Here is a 9,130-nt window from a genome sequence, read left to right as displayed (position 1 = left end):
TTATTTGAAGACAAGATGAGTATTCATGATACACTCTGTTTCTCTCAAAAAAAAAACCATAAAAAACAATTTGTTTATTTTTATTTATTTTGAGATAAAGAGAGAGAAAGAGAGAGAGAGAGAAAGTGAGTGCAAGGGAGGGGCAGAGAGAGAGGGAGACAGAATCCAAAGCAGGCTCCAGTCTCTGAGCTATCAGCACAAAGACCAAGTTGGGGCTCAAACTCATGAACTGTGAGCTTATGACCCAAGCCAAAGTGAAGAATTGAATCGTTAACTAACTGAGCCACTCAGGTGCCCCAAGCTTCTAACTCTTGATTTCAGCTCAGGTCATGATCTCAGTTTGTGAGATCAAGCCCCACTTTGGACTCTGCACTGACAGCACAGAGCCTGCTGGGGATTCTCTCTCTCTCTTCCTCCTCTCTCTCTCAAAATAAATAAATAAACTTACAGAAAAATCTTATGTTGGTGTCCCAGGATGGTAGAAGAATAAGACATAAATAAGTAAATAAGTAAATGAATGAATCAATTTATTCATTCATCTGTTCATTCATTTATTACAAAATAATACACTTTCAAGAAAACTAAGTTTATTCCTTGTTATATAACAACTCCAAGGTGACCTAGCTGCCCATGTCAATGAGAAAGCTGTGTGTACTAAACCCCTTATTCAGGGATCTAAGTTCCTTCTATGGTATGGGCTCCACCATTCTATAGATTCTTCTTACTATCCATGGGCCAGCTTCCAGGAGGGAGAAAGAAAGTACATGAAAAATAACCACCTGCTCTGTTAAGAGCCCTGCAGTGAAAGTAGTTTCGAGCATTTCTACTCACCCTGAACTAAACAGAATTAATACATATCTTTCACTATGTGCCTAAGTCTACAGCCATGATTCTATTATGATAAAAGAAAACAGGTGGTACAGTGATTTTTTGTTGAAATCTGACATTCTGATAAAAAAAAAAGCTGAGTAATACATTAAAATCACTTTAATGTAAACAATTTCTGACCCTGCATAGACCAAATTTGATTCATTTTCTGCCTTTCCTCCCTCACCAAATCTTTATACCTGAAGATAGTGTTTTAGTGACAGTATTTAAGTTTGTAACTCACCAAATTCAAGAGACAAATTAAACTACTTTTTATCACAAACTGGCTGATTGAGGGAAGTAACATTTAAAAGTAATAACAAGTAATAAAAGAAGTAACATTCTAGTTTAAGTATCATCACTGATCTCATTTAAACCATGCAGGCAACAAAGCTATTTCACAAAGGACCAATGAAACCTGTGTTTTCTACTTGATTTACTTTCCTTCAGAGATAGAGCGTAATATCCTAAACCCAAAAGCAGAACTCAGAAAGAAGTGGTCAAAATAATCACAATTCTGTAAAATGTCTTTAATCAGGCACACCAAAGCCTTTGGTTTATCTCTTATTTTAGCAACAGCGACAGTGTGCAATTCCAGACTTACTCAGATGGACCTTGCCCTGCATATATGCCGACTCAAACTTGCACCATATCTTGTTCTGATATTTGCCGCACAGCAAAATTGGAAGCACAGGAATGTAAATGGGAGAAAAGTGAAAGGGAGCAAGGACAAGCTGGTGGATGAACGCTCCAGCTTCAGCCTTAGAGACACAATACTGGGAAGACTCCGGTATGTGTTTAAGGGACCCCACAACAGCAACTCTGGTACATCCTTATGTTGGCTCCTCTTGTCTCACTCTCCCTCAGCCATTTGTGCTTCTTAGAATCACTTCCTGGATAAACTATTTGAACACAACTCTTTCTCTAAGGCTCTGCTTTTGGAAAAACCCAAGTCGCAGTGTTCATCATTTATTTACTGAGAGTCAACTGTATTTTTAAAAGCTTCTCCTTCCCTTGGAAAAGGTATTTATATTTAATAAAATGAAAGATACATTATCTACATCTATCTATCTCTCCATATCATTTATTTATATATATCCACACACACATTTGTCATCATCTTTATTGTGGCAGTGGTGAATTATTAGGCATTTGATTTATAAGAACTTATGAGAATTATCATTTTTATCCCATAACAATAGATGACTATGGGAGTTTTTCTAATGAATTATTTTGCTTTTGATTTCTTTTTTGAGAGAGAGAGAGAAAGAAAGTGTTTAAAAAAAAAGACTAAAAAGATATCTGCCCATTTTAATCATCTTCTATTTCTAGAGTCATTTCTACCTGTGTGCCAGAATCCACAGCAATAACAAATGTAATAATAAGAGAAAAACATCATGCTAAAAATGGGAGTTCAGGTGAGAGATTAAAGAACAAAATCAATATATCAAATATTGAAAGTTGATATTCCTGGTAGACACTAAACCCCTATAAAGATGAACAGTGTGTAGTGACAAATCTAATTAACACATATGGAAACACATCCTATTCATTTCAGTGCTGTTGTGATATCCAAGGTGAGAATGTTGTCAAAAGGGAGTTGTTTTCAAGTTTGTATTTCTCTACTAGATTTTTTGCAGAACACAACATGAATTTTCGCAAAAAATAGATCAGCTTCCCTTTCAATTCATATTCCTGGAGTGTCTTAGCAGGAATGGTGTCTGTTTTCATAGCAAGACCAATTTCTATTTTATGAATCACTTGTCTACGTTGTGAACCCTGCTAAACTGTGAAAGAAGAATTACTTGTGGACAGAAAATGTTGAACTGTAAATTATTTTGCTTTCCGTTTACCTAAATTCAGAGTTCCAAATCCTTAGTTTTACATCTTATTGCACTATTCCTGTCTCTATTTTGACACATCATACAAACTATAACTGTGTTACAGTAACACTAAATTAGCAGCTGTGGACAAATACAAATGTGTGCACACACACACATACACTCAAATATTTGTAAATCAGTAGTCACTGGCTTTGCTTTATCTTAGAAGCATTAGGTAGTATAACACAAAATAATGAAAACATCTATACTCTTGAAAAAACTAAAAAATGTTTAGAAGCAGGCAAATTAACTAGGACATCTACCAAATTCTTAAATGCTCATGCTTTTGCACCAATATTGCACTTAGCTGTCTTTATAGTCTAAATCTAAAATTAACCTACAATAATATACTTTCTACAAAATCCTGTAATCCATCAAACAGTCCTAAAACTGCATATTGCATTAACAATTACTATTCAATATTTTAAATGTTCGTTTCAGTACTATACTTTCAAGCAAGCATATGAGTGAGAGGAGTAACAGCTTTACATTCATGCTGAATGTGAACGAGTTTGCTAAATGGACTTTCTGAGGCAGGTGTTCCTGAACAAGGAATATCTTTCAGAGACTTTCAGCTGCTCTCAGCACTGGGGATATATTACAATGTAAGCAATAGCTCTTTTCTTTCTCGTTCCCTCTAAATATGGAAACAACTTCCTTCTTCTTAGCTTCCATTGCTTGAATAGATGAAACAGAAAAAGACAATTGCCTTCAAGCCATTTCACTTCTGTCTCTGCTCTGTGAATCTTAACTAGCACTTGTTACTATCCGTTTTATTTTTACTTAATTTTTTTTTTTCATTTTAGCCAGTCTAGTAGGGGTGGCATTGCGGTTTTAATCTGCATGTTTCTAGTGACTCATTTTGGCATCATGTCACGTGTTTACTTGCCAACTGCAAAATTTTTGATAGTGTTCATACAAAATGTTGGTTCATTTTTCTATTGGTTTTTTTTATGGCTTACTTCTGAAATTTCTTTATATATTTTGAGTATAAGTAATTTTTTAAATATATAATTTCAAATATATTCTGATGTTCAGCTTGATTTTATTCTCAATGTTATCAAAGAGCAAAAAGTTTAGGCTTACACAAAGTTCAATTTCTACATTTTTTTCTTTTGTGTCTAAGAACCTGTTACCTAACATAAGTTTATAATTTTATTCCCCTAAGCTTTCAATAAAAGTGTTGTAGTTTTACATTCCATGTTATATATGCAATCTTGTTTTGCATATGATTATGCAAAAATATGTCATTGTTTCAGCGCCATTTCATTATAAGACTACTCTTTTCTCTTTTCAAGTTGAAGTACATTTGAAGTTTTTTTTTTCCTTCCCCTCCCCCTTCATGGGTGATGGGCATTGGGGAGCGCATTTGTTGGGATGAGCACTGGGTGTTGTATGTAAGTGATGAATCACCGGGTTCTATTCCTGGAGCCAATATTGCAGTGTATGTTGGCTAACTTGTGTTTAAATAAACAAACTTAAAATTTTTAAAAAAGTCTAAAATGGGAAGCCTAGACATTCATCCTCATGAGGCTGCAATGCAGGTCTTCATTACCCCAGCTTAAGTAATGTCAAAAAAGGCCAACTAAGAAACCAAGACTTATCACCATCCGAAGATAATGAGATCTTTCCTCCCACCATGCTGCAGTGTCATGGGAGACATGTAGGTAGCCTAGATATCTACCCCAAATGTGCAGAAAACTTTCCCTGCTGGGGTGATATCAGAGGAGGTCTAGTGGATAGTTATAACTTCCAGAATTACCTGATGACAAATAACAAGTAAGTCTAACCACAGTGACATTAGGCACCACGTAAAGAATTGAGACTTCTACCCCAGCCAAGCAATTATGAGGGGCCCCCACCTCGGTGTCATGTAATGACACCTGACAAGAATGAATTAGTCTTCCGTCCCCTGCCAGAGTAAAGCCAAAGAAAGCTAGTTAAAATGAAGATTTAAAGAACGTCATAATATAAAAATGTCCAACTTTCCATAGAAAACCACTTATCGTACCAATAGTCAGGAAAATCTCAAACTAAACTTAAAAATTTTAAAAGACAATCCATTAACCTCCACACCAAGAGGGCAGAGATGCCAGAATTATCCAATAGGTATTTAAAATCAGTCGTACTGAAAATGTCTCAGTGTGCAATTAAGAACATGGTTGAAACAAATTTTAAAAAAGGGGGAGAATGGTCTGGGAAAAAAAAAAAAAAAAGTTCCAAATAGAAATATAAATAAAAGGCAATCAAATGAAAACTTTATAACTGAAATATACCATATCCAAAATAAAAAGCTTTGTGGACGGGCACAATATCAGATAGAAAGAAGGAAAAAAATCAGTAAAAATGAAACAAAATTACACACTATGAACAAGGGAGATAAAATGGACTTTAATAAAAGAACAGAGCAGGGACTCATGGAGACATAAGAAAAGATTTAATACTGATGTTATCAGAGTTCCAGAAGCAGAGGGGAAAGAGGTTGCAACTGCAAAACTACTTGGATATAATGACTAAGAACTTCAAAATTTTGTCAAAAGACATTAAACTACAAATTCAAGAAGCTAAAAGAACTACAGTTTAAACACAAAGTAATCTACGACAAAATGCATCATAATTAACTACTTAACTAATGACAAAAAAAAAATTATGACAGCAGCCAGAGAAAAATGCCACCACATCTATAGCAGAAATGCTATTTGACACATTTCTTTTTCACCAGAAACCATGGAGGCCAGAGGCAGCAGCACAATACTTTTGAGATGCTAAAAGAAAGGAATTGTCAATCCAGAATCTTATATCTAGTGAAAATACACTCTGGGAATGAAGGGAAGTCAATAAATTCTCAGATGAAGGAAAATATGATCAGCATATTTGCCCTAAAAACATTCTTTTATGTAAGAAATGGCTTAAGAAAGTTCTTAGGGAGGGGCACCTGGGTGGCTCAGTTGGTTAAGCATCTAACTCTTGATTTTAGCTCAGGTCTTAATCTCAGTATTGTGAGTTCAAGCCCTGCACTGAACTTGATACTGGGTGTGAAGTCTACTTAAAAAAAAAAGAGAGAATTGGAGAAGAAGAAAAAGTTCTTAGGTAGTAAAGAAACAATAAGAAAAGTGATGTTGGGACATAAGAAGAAAAGAACATAAACATGGTAAGCAAAAATTAGAGACTGTTAAATTTTCCTTTTCCTTTTGAAGTTTGTACATTATAGTTGGCATTTATAAAGCAAAAATATATTACTAATGCGGTTCTAAATATTTGTGGAGAAACTATTTGATTATTATAAACTGGAAAGGGTAAAGAAATATAAAGGGAGGGAAAGTTTTTTTGTGTGTGAAGTACAATTGAAAAACAATGTTATATTAGTTTCACATGTACAAAATAGTGATTCAACAAATCTGTTATTTTATGCTCATCACAAGTGTAGCTACCATCTGTTAACATTCAATGCTTTAACACCATTGACTATGTTCTCTATGCTCTGCCTTTTATCCTCATGACTTATTTATTCCAAACTGGAAGCTGGTATCTCCAACTCTCCTTCACCGAGTTTGCCTATCTTCCTACCCCCTCCCCTCTGGCAACTATCAGTTCTCTGTATTTATGGGTCTGATTCTGCTTTTTTGTTGGTTAGTTTTGTTTTTTATATTCCACAGACAAGTTAAATAATATGATATTTGTCTTTCTCTGTCTTATTTCATTTAACATAATACCCTCTAGTTTCATCCATGTTGTTGGAAATGGCAAGATCTCATCCTTTTCTACAGATGAATGATATTCCATAGTATAATTATTTGTGTACACACACACACACACACACACACACATATATACTACATGTTTATCCATCCATCTGTTAATGAACACTTGGTCTGTGTCCATATCTTGGCTGTTGTAAATAATGCAATAAAACATAGGGGTGCACATATATTTTTGAATTAATGTTTTTATTTTCTTTGGGTAAATACCTAGTAGTGGAATTACTGGATATATGCTATTTCTATTTCTGTTTTTTAGAGAAACTTCCATACTATTCTCCATGGTGGCTGCATCAATTTATGTACTTAACAGCACTGTACAAGGGTATTTTTTTCCATATCCTCCCCAATACTTTCTCTCTCTCTCTTTCTTTCTTTCTTTCTTTCTTTCTTTCTTTCTTTTTCTTTCTTTCTTTCTTTTCTTTCTTTTCTTTTCCTTTCTTTCTCTCTCTCTCTCTCTTTTGCCCTCCTTCCTTCCTTCCTTCCTTCCTTCCTTCAGCCATCTGACACACATGAGGTGATATATCACCGTGGTTTTGATTTGCATTTCCCTGATTATTAGGGACATTGGGTATCTGTCAGCCATCTATATGTATTCTTTGGAATATGTCTATTCAGGTCCTCTGCCCACTTTTTAATTGGATTTTTTTTACGTTAAGTTGTATAAGTTCTTTATGTATTTTGGATATGTATCCCTTATCAGATATAGCCTTTGCAATTATTTTCTCCCAGTCAGTAGGTTTGTTTGTTTGTTTGTTGTTTGTTGTTTTTGTGGAAAAGGTTTTCATTTTGGTATAGTTCCAATAGTTTATATTTGCTTTTGTTTTCCTTAACAAAGGAGATATATCTAGAAACATGTTACTGAAGGCAGTTTCATAGAAATTACTGCCTATGTTTTATTCCACAAGTTTTATGGTTTCAGGTTTCACATTAAGATTCTTTAATCCATTTTTATTTTATTTTTGTGGATAGCATTAAAGGATGTTCAAGTTTCATTCTTTTGCTTATAGCTGTCAAGTTACCAGCTACATTTATCAAAGAGACTGTTGTTTTTCCCATTGTACATTCTTACCTCCTTAGTCATAGATTAATTTACCATATATGTGTGTGTGAGTTTATTTCTGGGGTCTCAATTCTGTTCTACTGATCTTTGTGCCATGTTTTTTGAAGGTACCATACTGTTTTAATTACTATAGTTTTGCAATATAACTTGAAATCTGGAATGGTGATAGCTCCAGCTTTGTTGCATTTATTGGCTATTTGGGGGTTTTTTTGATTCCACAAAAATTTTGGAATTTTTCTGTTTTAGTTCTTAGAAAAATGATGTTGGTATTTTGATAGAGATTGCATTGAATTTGTGGATTGCTTTGGGTAGCATAGGCATTGTAAAAATATTAATTCTTCTAATTAATAAGCATAGGATATATTTCCATTTGTGTCATCTTTAATTTCTTCATCAGTGTATTATGGTTTTCAGAGTACAGGTCTTTTACCTGCTTAGTTAAGTTCATCCCCAGGTATTTTATTCATTCTGGTGTCATTGTAAATGCAATTGTTTTCTTAATTTGTCTTTCTGCTACTTTGTTATCAGTATATAGAAATGCACCCAATTTTTGTGTATTAATTTTATATCCTTTGGGAAGGTAAGGATTATATTCCATTTGAACCCCATTTTCTAAATATCATGAACTTCAGAAGATATATATAAGCTGTGAGATATGTAATTTTAGACTATTGAATGGGGGTTTAGACTACGTTGCAATTTATACTAATTTGCAAATACCAAATCAAACAACAACAACAACAACAATGACACATAAAATAAGTTATCCTGAACACTTTGTGATGGTTAATTTTATGTGTCAACTTGCCTGGGCCAAGATACCTAGATATTTAAGCAAATGTTATTCTGGATGTTTCTGTGAAAGTTTTTGTTTTGTTTTGTTTTTAATTGGTTAATATTTAAATCAGTGGACTTTGAGTAAAACATTACCTTGCATTATGTGGGTCGGCCTTATCCAATCAATTTCAAGCCTTAATAGAACAAGGACTGACCTCCTCCTAGCCAGAAGTAATTCTGCTAGTAGACTGCTTTTGTGCTGGAACTGTAATTCTTCACTGAGTCTCCAGCCCATCTGCCTATCCTATCAGCCTTTATAACTTGCCAAGCCTCCATAATTGCTGAGCTTATTTATTAAAATAAATATCTATACATATAATATACACACATGTGTATACACGTATGTATCTATATCTGCATCTACCTATACATACACAGAAACACACTCACACATCCTTTTATTTCTGTTTCTCTGGAAAGCCTAACACACTATTCAAATTTTATTCCTAAAAGTCCTAAAGTGTTCAATTATAAATTTGGATTTGTATACTATTCCTTTCAGTAATATCAGGTTTGCATTGTGTATGTTGTAGCTTTGTTGTTTGGTGAATACACATTTAGAAATGCTATCTTCTTGGTTGATTGACCCTTTTATCATTATAAAGTGATATGTATTAATGCTTTTTACCCACTTAACACTTGATCTCCTTCCTACCTAATACTTAATCTCAGAGAAGTCAGAATATCCAAAGGATCCATTTTTGTGGCACCTACTCCTATAC

The sequence above is a fragment of the Prionailurus viverrinus genome, chromosome C2, assembly GCF_022837055.1.
Source record: "Prionailurus viverrinus isolate Anna chromosome C2, UM_Priviv_1.0, whole genome shotgun sequence".
NCBI lineage: Eukaryota > Metazoa > Chordata > Mammalia > Carnivora > Felidae > Prionailurus > Prionailurus viverrinus.
The sequence above is the reverse complement of the archived record's forward strand: the minus strand, read 5'-3'. Positions refer to the sequence as shown.